We start from the raw sequence: 12,404 nt of genomic DNA on the forward strand, positions 1-12,404 counted from the left end.
AGTCCTGCTCTGGCAGCAAGGTTGGCCTGGAAGCTCTCAGGGGTCCCTTCATAGAATCATAGAATCAACCAGGTTGGAAGAGACCTCCAGTCCAACCTATCACCCAGCCCTAGCCAGTCAACTAGACCATGGCACTAAGTGCCTCATCCAGTCTTCTCTTGAAGATCTCCAGGGAGGGTAACTCCACCACCTCCCTGGGCAGCCCATTCCAATGCCAATCACTCTCTCTGGGAAGAACTTCACAGTATCACAGTATCACAGTATTATTAGGATTGGAAGAGACCTCATAGATCATCAAGTCCAACCCTTTACCACAGAGCTCAAGGCTAGACCATGGCACCAAGTGCCACGTCCAATCCTGCCTTAAACAGCCCCAGGGACGGCAACTCCACCACCTCCCCGGGCAGCCCATTCCAGTGCCCAATGACTCTCTCAGTGAAGAACTTTCTCCTCACCTCCAGCCTAAATCTCCCCTGGCGCAGCCTGAGGCTGTGTCCTCTCGTTCTGGTGCTGGCCACCTGAGAGAAGAGAGCAACCTCCTCCTGGCCACAACCACCCCTCAGGTAGTTGTAGACAGCAATAAGGTCACCCCTGAGCCTCCTCTTCTCCAGGCTAAACAATCCCAGCTCCCTCAGCCTCTCCTCGTAGGGCTGTGCTCAAGGCCTCTCCCCAGCCTCATTGCCCTTCTCTGGACACGCTCAAGCATTTCGATGTCCCTCAACTCCAGTCTAACCCTGCTCTGCCTCAGCTTCAAACCATTCCCCCTTGGCCTGTCTCTTGAGACCCTGAGGAAAAGTCCCTCTGCAGCCTTCCTGCAGGATGCCTTCAACTATTAGCAGGCAGCTCTGAGGTGCCCCTGGAGCCTCCTCTTCTCCAGGCTGCACACTCCCAACTCCCTCAGCCTGTGCTCACAGCAGAGCTACTCCAGCCTTTGGATCATCTTTGTGGCCACCTCTGGCCTCACTCCAGCAGCTCTGTGTTCTGCTGCTGAGGACAGCAGAGCTGGAGGCAGGATTGGAGGTGGGGTCTGAGCAGAGCAGAGCCACAGGGCACAATCCCCTCTCCTGCCCTGCTGCCCACACTCCTCTGGCTGCAGTCAGCACACAGCTGCCTGCTGGCCTGTGTGAGGGCACTGCTGGCTCCTGGGGAGCTGCTTAGCAGCCAGCACTCCCCAGGTCTCGGTTTATCACTTGTATCACTTTGCTTTACTACCAGAGTTTCCTCCTTCTACACTACATCATTTTGCACCTTCCCCAAACTGGAAGGAGCCCCACATGCATGCAAGCTTGACTCTTTTGGCATGCTTCCAGAGGCAGCATGTCCCCATGCTCTTTTCCCACTAGGTCAGCTTTGATGGCTTCTCCTTCAAGGGCCTTTCTCACTCCATTTACAACATCAGTCATCGAGCTGACAGCAGCTCTTGCCCTTGTCCTGCCTCAGGATTTTCCAGCAGCGTGGAGGAGCTGTTAAATAGGTTTGCAGTTAGTTAGCAGTGCATAAACAGAGGGAACAGATGCCTTCCTGCAGAGCCCTGAGCATGCTCAGTGCTGCAGCCTCGATTTTACTAGCCAATAAAAGCCAGACTCCTAGTTACTGGAGCTATATATTCTCTTCTAGGAGAGCCTTTGCCATGCTGTGTGCTTCTCCATTCCAAGTTAATTTAATCACATGGCACGTTCCAAAGTTCCTATGAAGGGAGGAAAATGAGCATGGCAAGAGCTTTACTTTGCTGGAGAAGGGAGAAGGCTGAACTGGTTATGCTCTTAAAAAGACTCCCACAACTCAGAATGAAGGCAAGACATTAAATACCCCAGCCATGAAAGGCTGAACCCTCTATGAGAAGAATGGTGCTCTTGAGTCCATGTCAGAGGTGGAACACTAGCAGAAGATCCAGACACCATCTCCTGAAGTCTAACACCTGCAACTCCTGTCAGGACTCACAGATTCACAGACTGGAAGGGAACCCTCCAAGGGCATCTTGGCCAAGACCCCTGCACTCAGCAGGGACACCTCCAGCTAGAGCAGGCTGCACAGGGACACAGCAAGGCTGAGCTTGAAGGTCTGCAGGGACAGGGCCTCAAGCACAGCCCTGGGCAGCCTGTGCCAGTGTCTCACCACTCTCCTTCTGCACAACTTCCTCCTCAAGTCCAACCTAACTCTGCCCTGCTCCACTTTCAATCCGCTGCCCTCGGCCTCTTAATCCAGGCCCTTCTGCACAGGCCCTCCCCAGCCTGCCTGTAGATCCCCTTCAGATACTGAAATGCAGCTGTGAGGTCTTCCCAGAGCCTTCTCTTCTCCAGGCTGAACAGCCCCAATTCTTTCACTCTGCTATTTTGACATCTGCTTGCTCTCCAGCAAACACAACACTGCACGCAGGGGCGTTGGAACCAGATAATCCTAGTGGTCCCTTCCGACTCTGACTGATTCTATGATTCTTTTTAGTCTGGAGAGGAAAAGACTGAGAGAAGATCTAATAAATGTTTACAGGTATCTGAGGGCTGGAGGTCAGGAGAGGGGGACAGGCTCTGCTCACTTACTCCCTGGGATAGGACAAGGAGCACTGGATGGAAGCTGCAGCACAGGAGGTTCCAGCTCAACACAAGGGAGAACTTTACTGTACAGGTCCCAGAGCCCTGGCACAGGCTGCCCAGAGAGGCTCCTTCTCTGGAGACTTTCAAGGCCTGTCTGGATGTGTTCCTGTGTGACCTGAGCTAGATTGTATGGTCCTGCTCTGGCAGGGGGGTTGGACTCAATGATCTTTCTGGGTTCCTTCCAACCCCCAGTATCTTGTGAGTCTATGATCCTCTGTGATCCTGTGATCCTGTGTGATCCTGTGATTCTATGCACTGGGAGACCAAGACCAACTCATCCATGCTAAAGGCTGCATCCAGTAACAGCTTCCCAGCTTTCACCTGGGCCTGCTGATAGCAAGCATGACCCAACCACAATGGCTAAACACATCTTCCCTCTTCCTTCTGGAAGAGATCTTCCTTCAGAGCACAGCTGGGAAGCAGGCTGGCTCTGCAGCCACCCTGCACTACTGGCTGCAGATGTGTGGCCAGGCAGGTGTTTCTGCGGAGAAGCATTTATGCCCCGAACACAGGCACAGCAACACTCCTTTGGAGAACAGCACCTGGTCACCAGCACCCCCTTTCCTTATCCCCATGGCACAGAAATTAGGGCAGGAGCATCTTATGCAGGGATGGGGCTCTGTGCAAGTGAAAAGCTGGTTGGAGGAGTCTGTGCTGCACCCATGTCTCAGGATCTACTATTTGCTTTTATTTAAGGATCATTTAAGTAGGATCATAGGGCTGGAAGGATAGCACTGGGAATTTTGAGTATGGTGAGACACTAGAACATGTTGTCCAGGCAGGCAGTGGATGTCCTTTCTTTAGAGATGTTCAAGGTCAGGTTGGATGAGGCCTTGAACAAGCTGGGCTAGTGGGAGGTGTCCCTGCTCATGGCAGAGGGGTTGCAATCAGACGATGTTTAAGGTAGGTCCCTTCCAGCCCAAACCATTCCGTGTACTCCTCATGACCATTTTTAGACTGACCAGGAACTGTTGGTCAGCCTCCCCTCTCCCACTGCTCCTCCAACTTTTCTAATTATCCTAGTATGGCTCAGGTTGGAAGGGACCCCAGAGATCATCTACTCCAACCTCTGTCTCATGGGCAGGGGACACCTCTCAACTAGATTTGGTTGCTCAAGGCCTCATCCAACCAGGCCTCCAACACCTCCAGGGAGGAAGCATCCACAACCTCTCTGAGCAACCTGTTCCAGAGTTTCACCACCCTCCTACTGAAAAACTTTCTCAGTACCCTGCTCTGCCTCAGCTTCAAACCATTCCCTCTCATCCTGTCTCTAGACACCCTTAGGAACAGTGCCTCTGCACCTTTCCTGTAGGATCCCTTCAGAAAACAAAAGGACAGACAGAGCAGGCAGTCCACAAATCAGAGCAGCAGGCCATTAGAAGAGACAAGGTGAACAAGAAAGAGTCTCCTGTATGAACACAGATTGGAAAGACAGAAGCTGTTTGTGTTGGAAGTGCTGCTAATGCCACAAAAGCCTCTTACTGCTGGAGTCAGAAGCCCTCAGCATTCCTCCCCTGATCACAGCCTCCAGGTATCTTCTGCTTCCCAGCGTGCAGGCTGCAGCCATCACTTCCCAAGCTGGAGTTAGAGAATGGAGAGCTGCTGTTTGTAAAGGCAAACACCTTGTTGCAGGCCATTTGGCAGGCAGCTAAGTTGAAACAGATGTGCAGTCATGGTCACTGAGGTTTAGCTGCAGCATGAATTAGTCACTCAATGCCTGCACTCCTGTGTGTCCCACTACTCCAAGTCTCAGAGATCTTCCACAAAGGGGCTAATGAAACCCAGGCTGCATTGGTATCATAGGATCACAGAAAACATCTGTTTGGAAGAGGCCTCCAAGCTCATCCAGTCCAACTCTTGACCCAGCTCTGAAGGCTTAGCACTTAAACCATGTCACTCAGCACCAGCTCCACACTCTGCTTAAACACCCCCAGAGGTGGGGACTCCAGCACTGCCCTGGGCAGAACATTCCAAGTTCTGAGAACCCTTCCAGGGCAGAAATATTTCCTAGCATCCAGCCTGAGCCTCCCCTGGGGCAGCTTGGAACCATTTCCTCTGCTCCTGTCCCTTGGCACCAAGGAGCAGAGGCTGCCCCCTCCTCGCTCCAACCTCCCTGCAGGGAGCTGCAGAGAGCAATGAGCTCTGCCCTCAGCCTCCTGTTCTGCAGCCTGCACACCCCCAGCTCCCTCAGCTCCTCCTCACAGCCCAGCTGCTCCAGGCCCTTCTGCAGCCTCACTGCCCTGCTCTGCACAGGCTCCAGCCCCTCAGTGTCCTTCCTGCAGTGCAGGGCCCAGAGCTGAACACAGCACTTGAGCTGTGGCCTCCCCAGTGCTGAGCACAGGAAGATGGGCACCTCCTGTCCCTGCTGCCCACCCTGCTTCTGACCCTAGCCAGGCTGCCCTTGGCTTTCTTGTCCACCTGGGCACTGCTGGCTCATGGTCACTGACTGCCAACCAACACCCCCAGCTCCCTCTCCAAGTCTCTCCCAACCACACGTCCCCAAGTCTGGAGCTCCCTATGGGGTCCTTGGAGGTGCAGGCACTTGGCCTTGTTGCACTTCATCCAGTGAGCCTTGGCCCATGGCTCTGATCTGTGCAGGTCCTGCTGCAAAGCCTTCCTACCCTGTAGCAGCTGGACACAGCCACCCAGCTTGGTGCCACTTGCAAGCTTACTGAGGGTATCTGCTCTGTTTAACCCAGATGCAATTTGGAAGGTGGTTTGTTGGCTTTTTTAAATTTGCAGGCCTGAAAAAAAATAACTTGGTGTGGGCCCGAGGTATTACTCATCCTCATGATCCTTCACCTTCTCTTTCTATGGGGTAGGCATTTCAACAGAGAACTCAAGAGCGTCCACCTGCCCTCATAGAATCATAGAATCAAGCAGGTTGGAAGAGACCTCCAAGATCATCCAGCCCAACCTAGCACCCAGCCCTATGTATTCAACCAGACCATGGCACTAAGTGCTCCATCCAGGCTTTCCTTGAACACCACCATGGACAGTGCCTCCACCACCTCCCTGGGCAGCCCATTCCAATGCCAATCACTCTCTCTGGGAAGAACTTCCTCCTAACATCCAGCCTAGACTTCCCCCGGCACAACTTGAGGCTGTGTCCCCTTGTTCTATTGCTGGTTGTCTGGGAGAAGAGACCAACCCCCACCTGGCTACAGCCTTCTTTTGGTAGCTGTAGACAGCGACAAAGTCATCCCTGAGCCTCCTCTTCTCCAGGCTAAACACCCCCAGCCTGTTCAGCCTCTCCTCACAGAGTTGTGTTCCTCTCACCAGCTCCATCGCCCTTCTCTGGACACATTCCTGTATCTCAACATCTCTCTTTAATTGAGGGGCCCAGAACTGGCCATATGCAGTTAACTTTCTCCCTGTGTCAAGTCAAATCCTTGCACAAGTACAATTATTCAGAGCAAGCAGGCACTGTGAAATCCCCTTGGCAAGAAGAGGAAACAGATGGTTCCAGAGAAAACATTATGCTTTGGGTCACTGATTTAGGTCATAAGGAAGAGTCCCATCACACTTTGAACCAACTTGACAATCCTAAAAGGATCCAAGCTCTGGCAGTCTCAGGCAGAAAAAAAAAACCAGGCAGCCACTAAGTCAGATTAAAAAGCCACTTGAACAATTTGCCATGTCCTTCCCTCTCAAACTTTCTAATAAAAGCTGGGTTTGGTTTTGGTTTTTTTTTGGTTGGTTGGGTTTGGTTATCTTGTTTTGTTGTTTTAAATCAAGGATTACATTAAACAGAAAGAAAAAAGGCCAAAGTGCTAATTAACATCTAAGTAATTCATCTTTCTGGCCTTCCTCATCCACCTCTCCACCTCCAGCCAAGGTTTTTACCCCTGACAGCAGGAGATATGGAACACAGAACTCATCTAAAGAGTTCAGATGGGTGGGGAAATGCTGGAGCTTTGGAAGAAAAACCCAATGGCTTTGGTAAGCACAGAATCCTAGAAGGGTTCAAGTTGGAAGGGACCTCAGAGGTCATCTGCTCCAACCACCCTGCCACACCTCTCAGCTAGATTTGGTTGCCCAAGGCCTCATCTGGCCTAGCCTTGAACACTTCCAGAGAGGAGGCAGTCACAGCCTCCCTGGGCAGCCTGTGCCGGTCTCACCACACTCATACTGAAAAACTTCTTCCTCAGCTCCAGTCTTGCTCTGCCTCAGCTTCAAACCATTCCCCCTTGGCCTGTCTCTAGACACCCTGAGGAAAAGTCCCTCTGCAGCCTTCCTGCAGGATCCCTTCAACTATTACTAGGCAGCTCTTAGGTCCACCTGAAGCCTTCTCCTCAGGCTGCACACCCCCAGCTCCCTCAGCCTGTGCTCACAGCAGAGCTGCTCCAGCCCTTGGAGCATCTTTGTGGCCTCCTCTGGACTCATTCCAGCAGCTCTGTGTCCTTCTATGTGATGGGGACAGCAGAGCTGGACATAATCATAGAATGGTTTGGGTTGAAAGGCATCTTAAAGCTCATCCAGTTCCAACCCCTTGCCATAAGCAGGGACACTTCCCACTAGAACAGGTCACTCAAGGCTTTATCCAACCTGGCCTTGAACACCTCCAGGGAGGGAGCAGCCACAACTTCTCTGGTCATGTGGCAGGACTCTTCTTTGACCAGCAGCAGCATCACCCAGCTCTTGGTTGATGAAAAGCTCAACATGAGGCAGCAGTGTGAGTGCAGCCCAGACAGTAACTGTGTGCTGGCTGCAGCAAGAGCACTGTGGCCAGCAGGGCAAGGGAGGGGATCCTGCCCCTTTGCTCTGCTCTCCTCAGACCCCACCTGGAGTCCTGTGTGCAGTTCTGGAGCCCCCAACACACGGAGGACATGGAAGTGTCCTCAGGAGGCCACCAAGATGCTCAGAGGGCTGCAGCAGCTCTGTTATGAGAACAGGCTGAGAGTTGAGGCTGTGCAGCCTGGAGAAGAGAAGGCTTTGAGGAGACCTTGGAGAGGCCTTCCAGTATCTGAAGGAGGCTAAAGGAAGGCTGGAGAGGGACTATTGACAAGGTCTTGTAATGACAGGATGAGGAGGAATGGGTTTAAACTGGCAGAGGGGAGATTGAAACTGGATGTTAGGGAGAAGTTCTTTGCAGGGAGGGTGGTGAGACACTGGCACAGGTTGCCCAGGGAGATTGTGGAGCACAGAATGTCATCTTTGATCACAGTCTGTGCTTCTGTGATCCACAGCCTCCCTGGAGGTGTTCAAGGCCAGGTTGGATGAGTCCTTGCCTATGGTGGGAGATTGGAACTGGCTGAGCTTTGAGGTCCCTTCCAACCTAAAGCATTCTGTGGGTCTGTGGTTCTATGGCTCTGCTGGCCTTCCCCCAGCATTTTTTAATCAAACACTGGAATGGTCTGCCCAGAGCAGTGGTGGAGTCCCTGTGCCTGGAGGTGTTTAAGGGGCATGTGGACCTGGCCCTTAGGGACATGGTTTAGTGTTGACCCTGCAGTGGTGGGTCAAAGATTGAACTGGGTGATCTTGAAGGTCTCTTCCAAGAAAAGGCATACTACAATTCTGTGATTCATTCACCAAGCCAGACTCAGACACCTCCATCAGCTTTCCTGCTTCAACCAGTTCCCAAGGAGTGTTATTAACATCAGAGTAGGGCTAGAAAATGCCTGTCTAGAGCCTGCTGTTTACATGCACACACAACCAGAGCCTGACTACTCAAAAACACCTCTTGAGAAGGCAACAAGCTATAAAATTAGCAGCATTTCTTTATCTGTGCTGTCCAAAACAAACAGCTTGGTCCACTGAGCCTCTCTTACTCCGTGTTTGCAGGGAGCTCCAGCCCGTGGCCAGCTCCCTGTTCACAGGCACTGCTCTAGGAAGGTTCCCAGGCAAAGCACTGAGCTGATTTCCTACCCAGAAGCAAGGCTAGCAGAGCAGCAGCCCTCCCTCCAACCCCAACCTGCTTAGCTTTTCATTAAGGTGTCTCAATTGCATTTCCCACCCCACTCATCAGCAACAAAAGCAAACACATCAGCAGCCCCAGCACACCTTGCCTGCCTGTGCTGGTTTGAGGCTAATTGGAATATTTTAATGAGAGAAATTAGATTGTTGGCTGTGAAAATAAAACATAGTGATGTCTAAATTACCCATCCCTTCTGCTGAGCCATATAAAAGCAAGAACACAAAGAAAGACAGTCTCTGTCTGACCTCTGCCTGACCCTTCTGCCTGACCCCCTGCACACTTTCCAGCTAACCATTCTGCTTCTTAACCCCCCTTGCCAACCTCTTCCAACTCATCTTGCACATAAGAGAGAGATCCTAAGATAAAGGAGAGGGTTGGAGGGGGTGGAAAGAAGGTGGAAGGGTGGTTGGGAGCCCCTCCTGGGCACTCTGGCTGCTGCTGGGAGGGGTGTTGTGTTTCTGTATTGCTTTTAACTCATATGTAACTGCATATAGTGGTAAATAACTGTAATACATTGCAAATAGCTGCTTGTGTGTTGTGCTAAGCTGTACATATAGAGCTTCATTCCTTAACCTCCAGCCAGCTTAGTCCAGCCTGGATGAATTCATTGTGTGTGGGGAGGCAGGTGACAGCCAGAATCACTGCACTGGATTCACCTTCTCCATCTCTTGCTTCAGTAACTCTCCTGGTAGGACTCCAGACTGCTGTTTCCATCTTCACTTGCAGCCAATCTCATGTAGTCCCTCTCATCAGCATACTGGGATTTGAGTAAGCTGGGCCAAGGAGCATGGTATTGAGAGGATCTACCACACTGCTGCTGCACTCTTGGCCTCTCTGGCACACCCCGGGCCAGATCTATCACACCAAGCAACTGGCAGGGGTGCAAACTGTTCTCAAGCTCAGCCCCCAAAGCGCCATCCTAGGCCAGCACAACCCTGCCCATAAGTAGTACTCCACACCTAGATGCAGCATCCAGAGCCCTTTTTACCACTGAGGTAGCAGAGCTGCCCTGGGATTCTCAGAATCCACTCCCTGAGAGCTTTCAGGTAGAACTCAAGCTAACCAAGAGATGCCAGCTTGGGCTCTCCTGAAGCGGTACCTGTGCCCCTATCCTTTGCAGACACAATCCTCTAGGCACTACCAGTTGGTTTTGCAGCAGCAGGCTTGGCACCTAATGGCTTTCTACAATGGAATGACTACATCAGTGGTCACAGGAAGATCAAAAGATGACACCTAGCTGGATTTCTGTAAAGAGTTTGACACAGTCCTCACCTATATCCTTCTCTCCTAGCTGGAGAGGTGTGGATTTGATGGGTGCACTGTGCAGTGCATAAGGAATTGGTTGGATGATCACATTCAAAGGGTGGTGGTCAATGGCTTGATGTCCAGATGGAGATGGGTGGCAAGTGGTGCCCATCAAAGCTCTGTGTGGGATCAGAGCTGTTCAGTATCTTCACCAGTGACACAGACAGGGAGATTGACTGTACCCTTAGCAAGTTCACTGATGATACCAAGTTGAGTGGTGCTGCTGACAAAACTGAGTGACAGGATGTCATCCAGAGGGACCAAGACAGGCTGCAGAGGTGACCTCAGGTGAACCTCATGAGGTGCAAGGTTCTGCACCTGGGACAGGGCAATCCTCAGTATCACTCCAGGTTGGGGGTGACGAGATTGAGAGCAGCCCTGCAGAGAAGAACCTGGGGGTGCTGGCGGGTGAGAAGCTGGGCAGGAGCCAGCAATGGGCACTGGCAGCCCAGAAGGCCAAGGGCAGCCTGGGCTGCATCCAAAGAACAGTGGCCCGAGATGGAGAGAAGGGATCCTGCCCCTCTGCTCTGTTGAGACATCACCTGCAGGGCTGGGGCCAGCTTTGGGACTCCAACACATGAAAGACATGGACCCACTGGAGAAGGTCCAGAGGAGGCCACAAAGATGCTCAGAAGGTTGGAGAAACTCTCCATGAAGACAGGTTGGAAGACTTGGGTTGTTCAGCCTGGAGAGGAGAAGGCTCTGGGGAGACCTTAGAGCTGCATTTCAGTACCTGAAGGGAACCTACAGGCAGGCTGAGGAGGGACTGTTTAAAACGCTTTGTAGTGATAGGACAAGGGCAATGGATTGAAAATAGAAGAGGGGAGAGTTAGGTTGGACAAGAAGAGGAAGAATCTCTCCCCAGTGAGAATGCTGAGATATAGGAAGGGGCTGCCCAGGGCTATGGTTGAGGCCCCACCCCTGGAGGCATTCAAGGTCAATCTTGTGAACCCCAGGAGGGCAGGTGCCTGAAGCAGGGCTAGGAGGGCTGCAGAGATACCTGCCTCTCTGCTGGGCACTGGAGCTCCGGGCTTTGCAGGCTGGGGAGGAGACGACTCCTGTTGCCAGCTCCTCAGCTCAGGAGCTGCCAGATGGGTAGAAAATAGCTTTTTAGACTCTGCTCTGACCTTTCCCTGGCAGCAGTGCTCCTCCAGGCTGGCTGGCTGCTGCATGCAAAGTGAGGCTGAAAGCTGCTCTGCCTTTCAACAAAGCACAGCTTCTCTTTTGCAACAGCCCCCCAGAAGTCCCAGCTCTACTGCAGCACTTCACCCTTCAAATAGTCACTCTAAGACCCTCCCTGCTATTTTCCTGCACCTTTGCATCACACACAAGTCTACAACCACCTGCAGCAAGCTGGTAGCTTTATTATCTTTCACTCTGCTGCCAGCTGAGACACTTCATAGAATCACAGAATCAGCCAGGGTTGGAAGGGACCACAAGGATCATCCAGTGCCAACACCCCTGCCACAGGCAGGGACACCTCACACTAGATCAGGCTGCCTAGAGCCTCATCTAGCCTGGCCTTAAACACCTCCAGGGATGAGGCTTCCACCACCTCCTTGGGCAACCCATTCCAGGGTCTCACCACCCTCATGTTGAAAAACTTCTGCCTAGTACCCATTTCCAGCTTTGTTCCATTCCCCCCAGTCCTATCACTACCTGACATCCTAAAAAGTCCTTCCCTAGCTTTTTTGTAGGCCCCATGGGAATTCTCTTTCTTTTTTTGCCCAGCCTCTGACAGAAAAGCTGTTGAGAGCAGCTTTAACACAGCAGGTTCACACTCTTACAGCCACCACCGGCACTACCCGACAGTGCCTACTCTGCCGTGACATCAGCTTCATACCAAACATCCCTGCTGTGAATCTGCTACCAGCCTGCATGGGAGAGAGAGGCTGTCTCCACAGACCTGTCACTGGGCTAAAGGAGGTGGAAGCAGAACCCCCTCTCCACAGGGGGACTGCTGCCTTGCTGGGAGACAGTGGGAAGCTTGCCCTTCACAGCAGAGCTGCTGCTTTTCAACGTGCTGCAGGGGAGACACATCCAGGAGCACAGCGTGGGGTCTCCCAGCCAGCCCATCCCATTCCATAGCCAGAGCTAGACACAGAGGAGCTTTTCCTGGGGACAGTGCACTGCTGCAGGCAGACAGGCAAGGTGGCAGCTCAAAAGCCCCATTGCAGGTCTCAGGGGCAGGAGAAATATGGTCCCCCTGGACCAAGAGCAGCAGGCAGCAGCTAAGCCAAGGCACGGCGAGCCTGCAAGCTAGGCAAAAGGAGCCTCCAAGCAAGCCAGCTGCTCCCCTGCCAGTGCCGACCGGGAAAAGACAGCGACCCCCAAAAAGGCCCCAGGTGAGAGGACAGATGCTCCCAGCCAACAAGCAGGCCTCCATCCTTTGGCAAAGGTGAGTTGCCCTATGCTCCCACCCACAAAGTCAAGCCTGAAGTCTCCAAGTGGCAGTGCCTCTTTTCCATTTCTCTTGCATCATAGAATCATAGAATCAATCAGGCTGGAAAAGACCTCCAAGCTCATCCAGTGCAACCTAGCACCCAGCCCTATCCAGTCAACTAGACCCCCCACCAAGTGCCTCATCCAGT

General features: G+C 52.5%; 1 protein-coding gene across 4 annotated transcripts in view; it reads right to left on the bottom strand.

Annotated features, from left to right (window-relative positions):
* The window catches only part of SLC8A1 (solute carrier family 8 member A1), a 153,174-nt gene that overhangs the window by 134,166 nt on the left and 6,604 nt on the right, over positions 1–12,404 (bottom strand). The window lies entirely within an intron of this gene.

Source organism: Pogoniulus pusillus, chromosome 7, assembly GCF_015220805.1.
Source record: "Pogoniulus pusillus isolate bPogPus1 chromosome 7, bPogPus1.pri, whole genome shotgun sequence".
NCBI lineage: Eukaryota > Metazoa > Chordata > Aves > Piciformes > Lybiidae > Pogoniulus > Pogoniulus pusillus.